General features: G+C 36.3%; 1 protein-coding gene across 1 annotated transcript in view; it reads right to left on the bottom strand.

Moving 5' to 3' along the window:
• LOC134677871 (extracellular serine/threonine protein kinase four-jointed) overlaps positions 1 to 15,125 on the bottom strand; it is a 38,051-nt gene extending 22,926 nt beyond the window's left edge. Inside the window, exon 1 of the mRNA XM_063536301.1 lies at positions 14,900 to 15,125. The gene's annotated coding sequence lies outside the window, so the exon portion shown is untranslated. The remainder of the gene's footprint in view (positions 1 to 14,899) is intronic.
• Positions 15,126 to 16,537: the final 1,412 nt, after the last annotated feature.

Genomic DNA, 16,537 nt, shown 5'->3' with positions numbered 1-16,537 from the left:
TGAAGATATAAAAGAGTAGGTAAGTACCTACTTATAAGTAGGTAATCTATAATACACTAAATGAGTAATTCTTGTTTATAATATTATTATATATTTCGGGGATCTTGGAAACGGCTTTAACGAGATCGATGAAATTTGCTATATGGGGGTTTTCGGGGGCGATAAATCGATCTAGTTAGGTCTTATCTCTGGAAAATGCGCATTTCTGAGTTTTTATACGTTTTCCGAGCAAAGCTCGGTCTCCCAGATATTCATTTTTATGCATGTACAAATAAGAAACTTCTTTTTTTATTGCAACTGCAATTACCTATAGTTTAAAAAGCAAATCAACCATTTCGCATTCTGAATGAGCTTTATTTATGCCTTATTATTATTTATGCTTTATTTATGCATAAATCAAAGTTTTTTGCACCAAAAAACGTTAGAGTCAAGTAAAGGATGACTCACGTTAGACCGGGCCGTGTCCGGCCCGGAGCTTCAGGCGTATCGTTTTCTATGGAAAGAATCACGTGATCGCCTGTGATGTCATATAAAAGTAAGCTCCGGAAGCTCCGGCCCGGACACGGCCCGGTCTAACGTGAGTCATCCTTAAAGGTTACAAAACAAATTACTTGATATATGCACCTAAACAATAAAAAATATCCTTATCCAATCATGTTCTTTTTAATCATTCGTGGAAATTGTAAGTACATAGTTGAAATACATTGTAAAAAATCCGAACAATATCGACCTTCGATATATCACTTTGACGTTGCTTTTTTGATTGTTTTGCTAATCAAATTGAATGAAAGAATTACTGGTGACCCAACATCAGGTATCAAACCTACTTACCTAAATAAAATAATAAAAAAATCAAATAAGACACGCTATAAGTAATACCTTGGTACTATTATTTATTCTGTGGTAATTAACCGAGCTACTAACAATGGCGATCTATGCAGCTTGGGTTATTTGTGTGTTTATCAGAAATATTAAAGTTTATATTTAATATTAAAGCTTACTGTGGGACTAGCAGGACTATTCGAGTTTTAGTTATTCGATCTACTTCCGATATGATTGATCTGTCAGTGACATATCGGAAATAAATCGAATATGCAATTAGAACTCTAATGTAGGACGGTTTTTGTTGGATTGTAAAATAAATAAAAATAAAATAAATAATATGCTATCCTTCCCTGGCTATGTTTTCCAAAACCTATAGAACATAACTGAGTCGCCCGACATTCGTAACTATATTAACTTGCCATTCGTTCAATCATTCATTCATTCTTGTACCTATATTAACTTACCATTCGTTCAATCATTCATTCACTCTTACACTGGTTCTAAAAACCGTTTGTCTCTGCCGCAAGTGTATGAACATGGAATTTCGGACCCAGATCCTATCGGGACCGGTCCAGCCTCTATCACTTCGACATGCGTAACCATATTAACTTGCCTGTAACTTAACTAGTATTGCCAACTTGGCATAAATGATGCCAGATCTGGCATATTTTCACTCGCTTTGGCACCAAAATTTTCCATTTAGCATCTGGCATATTTTTTTGCATAACTTAGTCTAAGCCAAGTTTACACCAACTTGGCAGCAACAATATGCACCATCGCCTTGTGTGGTTCATATTTTCATATGAATTTGACTTTCGTCGACGGACTATATAAAGTTGGTCAAGCAGATCTTGGCAGTAGAAAAAGCCGGCAAATTTGAAAAATGTATGTATTTTAAATTTCTAATTTCAAGTGACATTTTAGCATTATTTATAGCATATTTCAAAACACTTTAGCAAAATTTTGGCATAATCCAGACATTAGTCTAGCATTTTTTCAAAATTCGAGTTGGCAACACTGAACTTAACTAATTACTGCATAAATATTTTCCATCGTATTTTGTCGGAAATTCTTAGCCATCGTGTTTTACAGTGAAGAAAGGCCAAGTCAAGAGCACCCTTACTAAACCGGCGAGCGTGTAATGAGGAAATAGGAATGTTATGAAAGTGAAGGAAGCGAAAGAGGTATGTCAGGATCGTAGTAAGTGGAAATCCGTGGTCTTTGCCTACCCCTCCGGGAAATAGGCGTGATTATATGTATGTATGTTTTGTAGTACTTTTGTACCGACTGGCTGAAACAGCAAGACACGTTCGTACGTTTCCGTGAAAATACGATGGAATATTTTATTATTATATAGCACTATTATATTACCAAATACCACCATAAACGGTTCCACAGTATGTTACTCCCTACGTACAGTCACCTGAAATAATATACACAACGAAGGCCGCAAAAATATCTAACTCGATCTTATTTGTAGAGCCATATGAGCGTGTCACATATTACGGCCTTCGAAGAGTAACCTTAATTGCAGTTGATTTCTTCTTCCACGCTCTTGGGAGCCTGGGGTCCGCTTGGCAACTAATCCCAAGAATTGGCGTCGGCATTCGTTTTTACGAAAGCGACTGCCATCTGACCTTACCCAGAGGGTAAGGCCTTATGGGGATTAGTCCGGTTTCCTCACGATGTTTTCCTTAGAAAGCGACTGGTAAATATCTATGGTGGTAGGACCGTATCGACTATCGATACTATCGACTTCACCTCCGCCCTAGCGCAAACTGGTCTTGTAGCTAGGGACCGGCGTCCGCGCAACAGAGGTGAAGTCGATAGTATCGATAGTCGATACGGTTTATCGACATATGTAGGAGTGTATGTAGGTTTAGGTAAAATATATAAATATAGGTATATAAAAATGTATATGTAAAATGTATATGTATAAAATGTGTATAAGTACCTACATATCAAATGATATTTCGTACATAAGTTCCGAAAACTCATTGACTGTACTTCCTAAAAGACGCATAGACTGCGTATCTCAAACTCCGAATTCCTTTTCGCAAAAACCTACACAAAGTAACTAATGACCCAGGAATCCCTTTGTATTACACGGAGTATTCCTTCTGAGAAGACGCCTTTTATTATTTTTTAATTGGTGGCCGTTTTAGTCGGTTTTGGAATTTTAATTCCTTCTTGTTTGGATGTGTTTCGGTTTTTAATGCATAGTTTTGGTAGGTTAGAATAGTTTTGCGTTGCTGGATGTTTAGATGAAACTTGAGGTGGTCGGATTTTTGAAAAAAAAAATACATTATGTTGGGAAACACCTATTACCTGATAAGTAAGCGGTAAATATTACATATTTAAATGTATTAATTAAATTAAACGCAAATTTTAAATAAATAAAAATCATGTTCCATAAAAACGGAATAATATAACGGCATTTCACATTTTAATGTCCGATTCCGTTTTTGTATTAAAGTAAACATTAAGATAGCAATCGTCTTTTTCCAGTCGGTAAATGAAGAGGTAAAATTAATAAGCACGCAGTAAAATTAGTACCGATTTGCATTTACGGCCGTCTTAATTCAGTTGCCGGTGTGTCGCGCCTTTGGTGTTAAAGTTATCATGTAGGCTTGTTTTATGTATGATTATAGAGATTAAGATGACCCGTATTACCACAGAATAAATAATAGTACTAAGTACAGAAGACTCAGTCTCTAACAGAACGCGTCTGTTACGATCACCACAGATATGGCCGCTAGGTGGCGACAGCGCCACGCGCGGCTTATGGCAAACCCCAAAATTGGGGCCGAACGGATGTACTTTTAGCTACCTGTAGCAAAGCGACGAAATCGCGGAGTGAGACACGCCTGGTATTACACAGGTAAGCACGGCTACCATGAGTTGGCATTTGATATTTACCCTATACTCTGTAACTTTAGGTATTTAAATAAAAGTAAACAAAATCTACCCTCAAATGGCTCGTTAAGCCAGTTGAGGGTAGATGAAAACATTACATGATCAAATAATGTAGGTTGCAGTCAGTTCGTTCAGTGACAGATCCAGGTAGTTTTGTATTTGGTTGGTTAATCAATAAATTTTATTACTACCCGAAAATGTACAAATTGTTTGTTTACTTTTATTTAACACACCAACCAAACATAGGGCGGCGTCACGGCAGACCTAGAAGGAGGTGAGGTGGCGGCACGATCAGTGGCGGATTTGCAGTCTTTGCCGCCCTAGGCCCCAAGCCCTGTAGCCGCCCCTTTCTCAGCATCAGCACCCATCATATTGACTACATTTAGATCTGGCAACGGAAAGATATATTATAGAGGGAAATGCTTGAGACACATTTTTTACTTAGTAACTTTTTTGGACTCGTTAGGAGGTGAACATATCAAAAGTTGGGGGGTTTGGTTTGAAGGTCACATTTTTCGGTTTTTCGCTTATTATATCTTAGAAACTATACGTCCTTGTGACATGATCATAGGAACATAGGTTTTATGAAAAAAATAAGCAAATACTTATTCATTTTAAGTGACAGTTTTACCAATAACATTGACTTTCATGTACCTACAAAAACATTAAAAACTATTTTCTTGAATAACTGCTAAACGATTTATCCTAAAATTATAAAAAAAATCTGAGATTCTTACAATGAGCTCTTTGATTTGATATGTAACACGATATAGTTTGAAAAACTTTATTTTTCAATTTTCTCATTTACCCCCCAAAATATGGAGGCCATATTTAAAATTCATTTTCATCACACTCGCTCAGTAAATGTGGAATTGCACGTAGGCGTAGCGGGAGTTATAGAAAATTCGTTTTCCCTAGGGAGTTATGAAGTTTCTAGTGCCATAATTAACAGGTTTTTGTCTTTAAACTTATTTTTTGTATCGCAAGTGTGATGAAAAACATTGTGTGTATCTCGGGGCGTAATAATATTGCAAACTCGAGCCTATAAATCGCTCCGGCAAGCCGTCGCGATTTAACTTACTCTCGTTTGCAATATTCAACTTACGTCCCATGTTGCACAATGTACTGTTATTTACGTTACACGTCCATCTTTGGGTCACAAACTTACATATGTGTGCCAAATTTCAACTTAATTGGTCCGGCAGTTTCGGAGACCTCTCACTTCCCCTGGCTCAAGGGCTACGGCCGGGGACTTTTGATATGTTTACCTCCTAGATAGTTCAAATAAAAATAGGTACAAAGTCAAAAATTGTGTTGCAAGCATTTCCCTCTATAGGTACTTTTTTGAGAATTTGTGCCTGGTCTAATTTTGAGTTATTTTTTGTTATCATCAGCGAATTTTTTGTCACAATTTGCCGCCCCTAATATCTTGCCGCCCTAGGCCCGGGCCTACTGTGCCTTATGGGAAATCCGCCACTGGGCACGATCTCGACGTCTTTCGGAAAGATTGGCCTAATATTGCCATAGAACGAGACGTGTGGAAGAAAGAGAGGGAGGCCTTTGCCCAGCAGTGGGACGCAACAGGCTAATAAATAAATTTTATTTATGTACCTAAAGATACACTGAACTGCGCTCCAGAACTCGAGTTGTAGATGTAGGTGTCAAGACCGCTAAGCTTACGTGGAACTGGGCTGGACATGTCTGCCGCATGCACCCTGAAAGGTGGGCCAAAATGGTTACGGAGTGGGACCCACGGAACACCATAAATGGTGCTGGCCGGAGTGCAAGCAGACCGAAAAGGAGATGGCGGGATGACTTGGACGCATTTTATCCGGATTGGCGGGAAACTACAAAAAACAGGGTCGAGTGGAGGAAACGAGGGGAGGCCTTTGCTCAGCAGTGGGACACACAACCAAGCTAACAAAAAAAAAAACTAAAGATACAGAGATAGTCAGATCCGGTAAGGAGTTGTTCAGATATATATGTGTAAGATGATCCCTGACAAAGGAAAAGGCAAATAAATAAATAAATAATAAATCTAAGCGCTAAGTGAGCCATTCCTTACTTCATTTACGGAATAAATCACGAAAATGAGCTATGCTCAAAACAGACATGTTTCGTACCAACGTATCATATTATTAGTAGATAACAAAGACATGTATAAAAGAAAGACAATTTACAGACATCACAGCGTTAACAATTATCAGTATACATGTGCTAAGCTTCCTATTTATTATGAGGTGTGTTTTCGAATTTCGACAAACATTCCTGTAGCTTTTCTTTCCTTAATATGACATAAGAAAGAAGTGCAAAATACTTGCCAAGATTAAGTGTCAAAACGCTTTTGTGCCCTATCCAAATTTGTTTCATGATTAATTATGACTGAGTGGGCGAAGTGTCTCAGTTTCAGCTTGGACAAATGCAAAAATACTTTAAAATTTCTGTCTGTCCGACTGTTCTGCTCTACATGTTTAATTTTTTTACCGTATAACGTGAAATTTTGTGAGTAAATTAGATATTATAATTTTTTATAATGGGGAAGCCATGGAGATTCATGGGGTCTACAGCTCACAGAGCCATTAGTTCTTTTTTCATGGGACGGTTTGAAATTACCTTAATCATACTAGAACGGTCCAGGTCCGGGTTCAAGCGTTCGACACTTTATTTTTCTATGTAAATCATCACGTGATCACCTATGATGCGTCATAGAAAACGAAGGCCAGAAGCGTCAGCCCGTCGTCGGCCATCCTTTGTAACTAATGTAACTAAAAGCATGCGAGTTCGCGCGCCGTCTAAATTTAAGGGGCCCACTGATTAACAGTCCGCCGGACGGTATCGGCCTGTCAGTTGTTCGGAACTGTCAAAATGTTGTTCTAACTAGGGCTGATTTAGACGGCTCGCGAACTCTCATGCTATTAACTAGTTACATTGCGGACTGTTGGTTACGTCCAATTCAACCGACCGACCAAAATACGTAATGTAATGAAACTCGCATGCGAGTTCTCGCACCGTTTAAATGAGCCTTAACAGTCTTTATTTCTTATATATCTCTAACAGATAGGAACTGGTTAAGGCAATAAATACAAGACGTTTGAATTTGTCCGTCTGTCAGATTTATCTGCGTCTGTTTCCGCGCCATATATTCTGTTTACATACATACATTTTGTATGAGTCGTTAGAATACCGTTTGTTAAGTTAAGACTTCACACAATGGGTAAGTAATATGTTTTGATACTTATGAAGACATTTACGCAATGATTTTTTATACAGGGTGTTACTGACCATCGGGCTTTAAATTCAGGTCTCGATTCTACTCGCTAAACTGAGCTATTATGGCACCAACCCCGAAATCCCGAAAAATTTTTTTACGTTTTCATACATTTTGTCTGATCAGATGTCGACGTTTTCTATGGAAAAGCCAAAAATTTTATCCCGATTTTAGAGTTGGTCCCGTAGTAAAAGTAGCTCAGTTTAGCGAGTAAAATCAAGCCCTGGAATTAAAGCCCCATGGTCGGACACATACTGTATATTTACAGAATGTTGTTACTTTAAGTTGAATTTTCTCTGAGTATTGCCAATTTATTAGTTTTATTATATACTAGCGACCCGCCCCGGCTTTGCACGGGTTAACAAATTATGCACCTAAAACTTCCTCAAGAATATAGATATTGATAGATGAAAACCGCATGAAAATCTGTTCAGTAGTTCTTGAGCTTATCGCGAACATACGTACACAGAAACAGACAGACGCGGCGGGGTACTTTGTTATATAGGTGTATTTTACGCTTTTAATTTTGACTGTATAATTAAAGCTAATACCTACCTACTTACATTAGTTATTTCAAATAAAAAAGTGTTTTAACATATATCTGTGATCAATAGTTTGTCTAAAACATAAATCTTGGTTAAATAATGCATGAACCGGACTGACCACTTTATGTGTCGTGATAATTTAGTGTTAAGGTTAGAGTGATTTTTGCATAAATAATATGTTTTGTGTGAAAAAGAAATCTAGACAACCACAGAATTATATTTCTGTGCAATGTCGCACCTTGGTTAACATGGATACAGGCTGGCCCAATAATACTCTAACATTTTCTTACTGCGGTGTATCACTATCACTACACCTTATGAAACAATTGGGTCTCATAATAATTGATTGTCCTAATGTAATGTTACGCATAAAACTCATTTCGCATAATTGTTATTGTGCTGGAAATATTAACATTTCTGAAAAATTATAACACGAACCTAACCTAACCTACCCTATTCTACACAACCTATGCAAAATATTATCAAAAATACTTTCTGTTTCAGCTGGAGAAAAAATATGCGAAAAGAGATTTATGCGTAACATTACATTATGACAATCAATTATTATGCGATGAGATAGGATCCCGAAACAAAGTCCCCCGCCACGCCTGTTTGTATGTATGTTCGAGATAATCTCAAAAACTACTGAACGGATTTTCATGCGGTTTTCACTTATCAATAGACTGGTTTGTGAGGCCTTCCTTAGGTGTATAATTTGTTATGAGCAACCCGAGGGAAGCCGGGGCGCGTCGCTAGTTGATGATAATTTTAATAAACGTTAGCGTTTGTGTATCAACGCATTTCAGTGAAATGATTGTAGTTTTAATTTATAATAAATTATGTAAAAGTTGTATAAGAAAAAAAATTTTTTTTGACAACGCAGGTTGGGACACCCTATATAAAAACCGTTTGTTAAAAGCTGCTAAAAATCACATATTATTGTCAGTATGACCAGTTAATTTTTGCCAAAGCGTACGCTTTGGCAAAAATGTCTTTGTAGATATTATTTTTAACCGATTTCTTTTTACCTACATATATGCATGCATATGTACTAGCGTTCTGCCCCGACTTCGCACGGGTTAACAAATTATACACCTTCCTCAAGAATCACTCTATTGATAGGAGAAAACCGCATGAAAATCCGTTCAGTAGTTTTTGAGTTTATCGCAAACAAACATACAAACACACAAACAGACAGACGCGGCGGGGGATTTTGTTTTATATGGTGTAATGATTAATACATAGTATATGTATTTAGTATTATATTTATGCATGCTAGTATGCATTTTTTAGTTTTTATCCTACAATACCTATTATTCATATATTTTAAATTTATGGATGTTTTACTCTTTTGTCCTATTTTCGTTGAAACATATTTTCACTATTCATGTTTTTTTTTTTAATCTTCGTATTTAGAAGGAGCCTTTATCTATGGGACATGTCGGCTCCGTTGGGCCTCTACATTACATTACTCTACATTACATTATATTCATGTTAAAAATACAAATAATCAGTTCCGGTCACTAAGATCGTGTCTATTCGCCACCCACCAAAAACCAAAAGGTCATCTGATTTTCTCACCGACCAGGCGTCACATCGCGTCATATCGTGAGCCGAAGCGTCACCGGGTCACGAAACCATTTGTGACACAAAAGACACTTTGACACGAAAAGTAAGACACGATTTCCGTTTTTTCTGCGTTACCTACCTTTGCCTTTTGACCGCGCCGAAATCGTGATTATCGATTAGTCGAGTTATGTACTTGTTTTTTTAGTTCGTTGATATTTAACTGAAGTCAGGGTGCCTAGCCAAGGTGGCAATCGCTTACGTTACGATAACGAAACGCTTTGTGTCTCTCTATCACTTTTTCATATTAGTGCGACAGTGACGCTACGGACCGTTAACGATCGGCTATGCATGCTGGCTATGCACCCAGGGGTCATATTCAGAGCGTTGTAAACAACATGAATCTGATTCTGTAACATAAAGGTGACATTCGGATGTCAACTGGATTACTAATGGAAGATAGAGATAGGTAAGGACACACAGAACATCCTCCAGACTGAGTATAGTCGCAGTACCCCCTCTGCCACGCATACGGTAAATTTACTCCATGTTCAAGTCGAAAGTGTCTTTGTGTGACGTCCGTGTCTTTGAACGGACTAATCACGGCACGGGACTTCGCTCACCTCGTCCCGCGCACCCCCGTATTTTTGGCATCATCGGTTTCATGAAATAATTGCTCTAAACTCGGTCTAGTGGATTCCTAGTCTATAGGTAAGGATTACAATCTCCATGTATCAAAAAGTGTCCTTCAAAAGGTGTACCCTCAAATAGCTCCTTAAGCCAGTTGAGGGTAGATGAAAACATTACATGATCATATAATGTAGGTTAAAGTCAGCTCGTTTAGTCACTGATCCAGGCGCTTTTCTATTTGGTTGGTTAACCAATAAATGTTATAACTACCCGAAAATGTACAAATTGTTTGTTTACTTTTATTTAAATACCTAAAGATACAGAGTATAGCTACTTTATTTGTCTCATAGCCGCCAGGGCGGCGCCACTGTCACGCACACAATAAAACAATAGATATCAATATTTACTAGTCAAAATATTGTGTCAATCGTAAAATAGAAATCAACGGATTTAGAATTATTGCATTATTGTTACAAAAGTTACGAAACGTCTGCGAATGTACGTTGCTCAACTAGATGACTGTACATGGAATGCAGTTTCGGTAAGGAATGCAGTTTCGGTCTATAGTTCGTTTTTTTAGCATTAGAAAGAACTTGCAAGAAGATAAGCGATCTTGACATGTCTTTTAATTGAAAAACGCTTTTTAAAATTCAAAAACTATTACTTATGAAAGCAGAAGAATATAAATGATCGTATTAGATTCATAATTGTTTCATATTTGCCGTAACTTATTTTTAAAATGTGTTTTTCAACTAAAAGACACATCAAGATTGTTTACCTAATTTCTAATGCTAAAAAAACGAACACAACTGACTGACTGATGACTGTACAAGGAATGCAGTTTCGGTCTAGACTATACACTCGACTGCACAAATTTAAGCCACCCCATGGTCAAACCGAAAACTGTGTTACGTCTTCCCTGTAGACATACACAAGAGTTAAGGGCTATAAAGGTTAATTTTCTTATTTAACCCTTATACACGTGAAAAGGTCCTCCTTTTGTTTAGAGAACTATGATAAAATCATTACTTACATGTCCACAAGCTCTTAACTATTGCCCACAGGAGAGAAAAATGAAAAATACAGTTCGCGCGAACACAGTTTTCTGTTTGACCCCTCGATGATTTTTAGGGTTCCGTACCCAAAGGGTAAAAACGGGACCCTATTATGTTGTTGCTCACTCGTATGTATGTAAAATTTTAGGTTACCTTTAGTGATTAGTAGACGCCCACGATCTCTCTGCTTTGCCTTAAGGTTGACTGGTAGTGAATATTTTTGGTATTAAGACCGCCTTTTATACGATAAGTTTTCTTTTGTGCAATAAAGTATAAATAAGTAATGAATTACTAAGACTCCGCTGTCCGTCTGTCTGTCCGTCTGTCTGTCAACAGGCTGTAACTCATCAACCGTGGTAACTAGACAGTTGAAATTTTCACAGATGATGTATTTTCTGTTGCCGCTATAACAAATACATACTAAAAACAAAATAAAATAAATATTTAAGTAGAGCTCTCATACAGCTAAAGTTATTTATTTGTCGTTTTTTGCGTAATGGTACATTATCTCTTCACCAAATTTATCAAGAAAATTACAACAACAAAATAAATCGGCCCTAAAACATTCCTTTCCTTTCTCCAGTCGGTTAAAATTAAAACTAGAACACATACAAATAACACGCGTCGTTAATACATTAACAAACCCCTAATTCCTTTATTTTTTGCTACCAAAAGGTTATCTGGAAGACATCGTTGATTGAAGCGATAAGCCCGGCTGGCATGTGAGCCCTCAGGTATCAGGTAATATTCCGGTATGCGTGGAATGCTATTCCTGTGCCCAAACGCAAAGGAGATTAGAATAATACATTATTTTATTTTTACTATTTCAAATGCCATATACCATTAACCTTTTGTATAATAAATAAATATATTTCTTTCAAATGAAAGAGCTGGCGGCTACCTCGCACAACGTATCAGTATTGCGATACAGCGGGGAAATGCCGCCAGCATCCTTGGTACAATGCCTCAGGGGCCTATTTTAGATTTAAGCTAGTTATTAATTTCGTTTAGTTGTAGCCGGAAAACTTAGTTCAGCAGCCTATGCAGTGAGGAGAATCAAACAGCTGACAAACGTAGAGACGGCCAGGCTGGTATACTTTAGTTACTTCCATAGTGTTATGTCTTATGGAATTCTGTTGTGGGGAAAAGCGGCAGATATTCAGACAATATTTGTGCTGCAAAAACGAGCTGTACGTTCCATCTATGGACTGGGCGCTCGAGTATCCCTAAGAGAGAAATTCAAAGAAGTTAACATTCTTACCGTTGCATCTCAATACATACTAGAGAATATTATGTATGTTCGGAAAAACATCCACGAATTCAAGGTTAACAGTGATATCCATAACTATAACACTAGAAACAAACATAAACTTGCTGTGCCCGCCCACCGCCTCCGTAAGGTTAGTACGTCTTTCGTCGGGAACTGTACACGTTTCTATAACAAAGTCCCCTCTGATGTAGTGAATTTACCACTTCATAAATTTAAGTCGCACATTAAGCACTCCTTGTTACGTAAGGCGTACTACACTGTAAATGATTTTATAAACGATAGAGATGCTTTTAAGCCGGTAGCTTGATTTCATTAGTATAATAAGAATTAAATAAATATTGTTTTTTTTTACATTGTGAATTAAATATGCTAGTGTCCAGTAGAATTGACACATGAGACAATGATGTTCTCGCTTGATTATATTGTTTAATTTAATTTTAGTTTTGGACACTTGGAGACCTTATACATCTCTAAGTACATATTTATTTATTTGATTTTTATTTTTGATTGTACATACTTACCTATATTTTTAATGTTTCTGACACTTAGAGACCTTTACATCTCTAAGTCAACTTAGGCTAGTAATTATGTGAAGCTATATTACTGTCTTTTTATGTAACATATGAGCACAAAATGCCGTGTCTTACAGCTACATGTTATTACTATTTTAATATTAATATAGGCCGGTAGCTTGAACATGTCATGCTCGCTTAAAAGTCTTTGCTTACGGTGGCGTTGTTGATCGGGTCGCCACTTTCCCGAATGAAGGTTGAGGGAGGCGATGGCTGAGATACGCGTCATACTCGTGAACGGGTGCTGTTTGTGGAGACTGGTCTGTTAAGCTAACACGAGCTATTAGCTATATATACTATACTTAGTAACTTTTATTAATTAATTACAGTGAGACGCCTCATTCTGTTCTCGTATGTTTCTTTTCTTTTAATGAATGTATTAATTATACAGGATATTGACTCTTGGAGACCTTATACATCTCTAAGGATAACTTGATAAACTATATAATCTTATAGTTCTGACACCTGAGAGACATTTACACCTCTAAATATTATAGATTTTTTTTGTGTGTGTTTTTTTATCTGTATTTTGTATGTAATTCGACATTAAGAGACCATATACATCTCTTAGTAATTGTAATACGTTAGATTGAATTGTTAGTTTTATTTTATAAAATTGTTGATGTTATTATTTTTGCTTTTATGTAAATTCAATGTTGACGTGTAAAAGTGCCCTTGTGGCCTATTTGCTGAATAAATGTTGATGTTTGATGTTTGATGTTTGATGTACCACTGTATATATATTGTATGTAAATAAATAATTTTACAAAAAAAAAAATCAAATGAAGTCTTATCAGGTAGTTTCTATATATTTTGTAAATGTGCATACGGCTTTTGCTATTTTGCTGTTTTTGATTTGTTTTGTTAAATGTACATGTATATTTTTATGTATTTATACCATTTTGCATGTACCCTTTACAAAATCAACTAAAGTTTTGATTCTGATTTTGAAATCCTTTAAACTATGGCGTTCGCGCACATACGAGCTTTTAAGTATTTATCAGAAATTGGGCGCCGGAATTTACAGTTCGTTTTTTTTAGCATTAGAAAGAACTTGCAAGAAGGTAAGCGATCTTGACATGTCTTTTAAATGAAAAACGCTTTTTAAAAATCCATAACTATTACTTATGAAAGCAGAAGAATATAAATGATCGTATTAGATTCATAATTGTTACATATTTGCCGTAACTTATTTCTGAAATGTGTTTTTCAATTAAAAGACACATCAAGATTGTTTACCTTATTTCTAATGCTAAAAAAACGAACGACTTATAGCGTGAGTAATTTATAATTTTTCTTCCAGCCTATTTTGTATACGGCTGTGACAAATGTGTTTGTGAACAGTCCAGCCTAAATATCGATGCAAACAACTTACTAAAAATATCAATACCTACACTTGTTGTAGATTTTTGGGCCACACACATTTACGGTAGGTAATGCCTGCGTGATTGGGCACCTTGCTGAGGGGCCTAGGCTTTGAAGGTAGGTATTAGGGCTTTTTATAGGTACGCATTTATATTTATATTATAAATATATCCGTAGGTAAGGTATATTTGTTACATCGATGTACAAAAAGGCCAAAAAAAATACGTGGACATTTTTTAACTGTGGTATATTATTGTAATACTAACACACTTTTGGGTTTGAGTATCAAAGGTAAAGGAGAATATTTTGAAGAAACATTTTATTATTTAGGTGTTAAGAAAACAGTTAATTTCGAGCTATGTTTTGAAGATAATACGTTTGCTTAAGTTAAATGATAGTGATGCTTAGTTTTCATATTTAGTGACATTTTGCAAAAGTTTATAAAGTAAGAAAAATATATCAAAAAACATTTTACTCGCCGAATTTATTGGGCCATCCTGTATTTATGTTTGATTAAGTATGTATATAAGTCGGCATATACATAAGTTAATATTGACAAATATTTTAATAACGACTTTTTTTCTGGCATTACATACTTAGTTGGAGGTTTTTAACTTTTTATCTTTTTAAGTCATTTTAGTTTGACCCTACTCAAAGGTAGAGGTAACCCCAAAAGCGTTAGTATCCCTTGTTCAACAAAACCCAGCCTAAAATTATTGTTTCACAAGTTGTATTTCCAATACGTCTTCTAACGGAAATATACCATTACACACATAAACACGACAAAATGACAAATCACCTAAAGAATCCTATTAAATACAAAAAATGACATGTCGTCAATATTTCCACCAATTAACTTAAATAACCAATCAATATAAAGTACCAACCTTAAAAGGAATTCCAGAACACACAACACAAACACTCCAAGTCACAAATATTCACAAAAAAAAAACAATCGAAAAATAAACCCACAAAATTGGCTCAACTTTAACGTCCGTCGCCTTCGACTCTCTGTCCGAGACTGACTTTTCTCGGAACAACCACTCGAATAAGAAATATATCCCTCCTTATCACTCCCTCGGATTCTTTCCCGTTAAAACGGGACAGATATAATGGCATGCATTGGAAGTCTCGTTGGACTTTTTTCCAATGATTTCTTTGAAAGATCGAGGATCTATATGATGTATAGATCTTTATGGCCGTGAGTTATGGCCCGGCGCTCATTGATACCGAGTCTATGAAATTATAGTGTTTGGATATGGTCCACGGTTGTGGGTGGTTTGTTCAACTGAATCTATTTAATTAATTGAGATGTTCCGATTAATTGATTGATTAATCATGCTTTTTAATTGATTGAATAATTGAATAGGCAAACCGGTGTAGTGCGGATATGCGACATGATTTTTACAAACTTTTATTTACATTCACCTGACCGTTGTCTGCCTGTCTGTCTGTAATCAAATCTCGCAAGTTAAAATTGATCCACTTCCCGGTTTCCGATTGAGCTGAAATTTTGCATACATACGTAAGTCGGGTGACAATGCAATATTATGGTGTCATCGAGCTGATCTGATGTTGGAGACCAGAGGTGGCCATAAGAACTCTGTGATAAAACAACGAAACCTAATTGTGTTTGAGATTTTTAGAATTGTCTTGATGAGTATTAGTTCCCTGTGGAAAGAAAAGTACAGTCGGCGATAAAAGCTTGTACCAAAAATGAGATTTTTGCCAAAAGCTTTTAAGCATGTTTTTATCGGTATAGTGTACCTAGTACCTACTGTAAAAGAAAATAATATAAAAGGAAAACAACAACACCACAAACAACAGGCGGCCTTATCGCTGAAAAGCGATTTCTTCCTGAGAACTTTTAGGTATTTTGCAGCCTAAATGGATTTCGTTTTATGGTTATATGATAAAGCCAGGTGTTAAAGACTGCATTTTTAACCGACTTCTGAAAAAGAGGATTTGATCTGAAAAAGAGGAGGGAATTTGGGTAATTTCGAATGCAGGATAATTTCGAAAATTGCAAAATTTGATAATAATACGCAAGTATATTATAGATTTGAAATAAAATATGGAATCATTTATTTATTGACCTAAAAATAACATAATAATAACAGCATAGGGTGGTTGCATCAAGGGTGAGATGCAGAAGGCGGTAATTTTGGCCACGGCGCGTATAGTACGTCGGTTCCTCACTCTGCGGCCCTGACCACCGGCAGCTCGGGCCCTGCCCCGCTGCCGGCGGCACCCTAGGTTAGGTTTATTATAATGTGTTTATATATTTTTGTAATGTTTTGTGTTTTTATATTGTACTTTTATATTTATACTCATATTGTAAAATCCTAACCTAAGACCCTATTAAAATTTTTATTTATAAGGCAGATACTAAAAATACTAAAAATAAAAATAAACTAACTTATCTATAAAATAAACCTAATTTAAAACTAAAAACTAATACTAAATAAAATTAAAAAATGTCCAGGAAATTGGGCCCCTTTGGCATGGTGCCGAGGACGCTGGCA

The sequence above is a fragment of the Cydia fagiglandana genome, chromosome 27, assembly GCF_963556715.1.
Source record: "Cydia fagiglandana chromosome 27, ilCydFagi1.1, whole genome shotgun sequence".
Lineage (NCBI taxonomy): Eukaryota > Metazoa > Arthropoda > Insecta > Lepidoptera > Tortricidae > Cydia > Cydia fagiglandana.
Note: the sequence above shows the minus strand (reverse complement) of the source record. Positions and strands in the feature narration are given on the sequence as shown.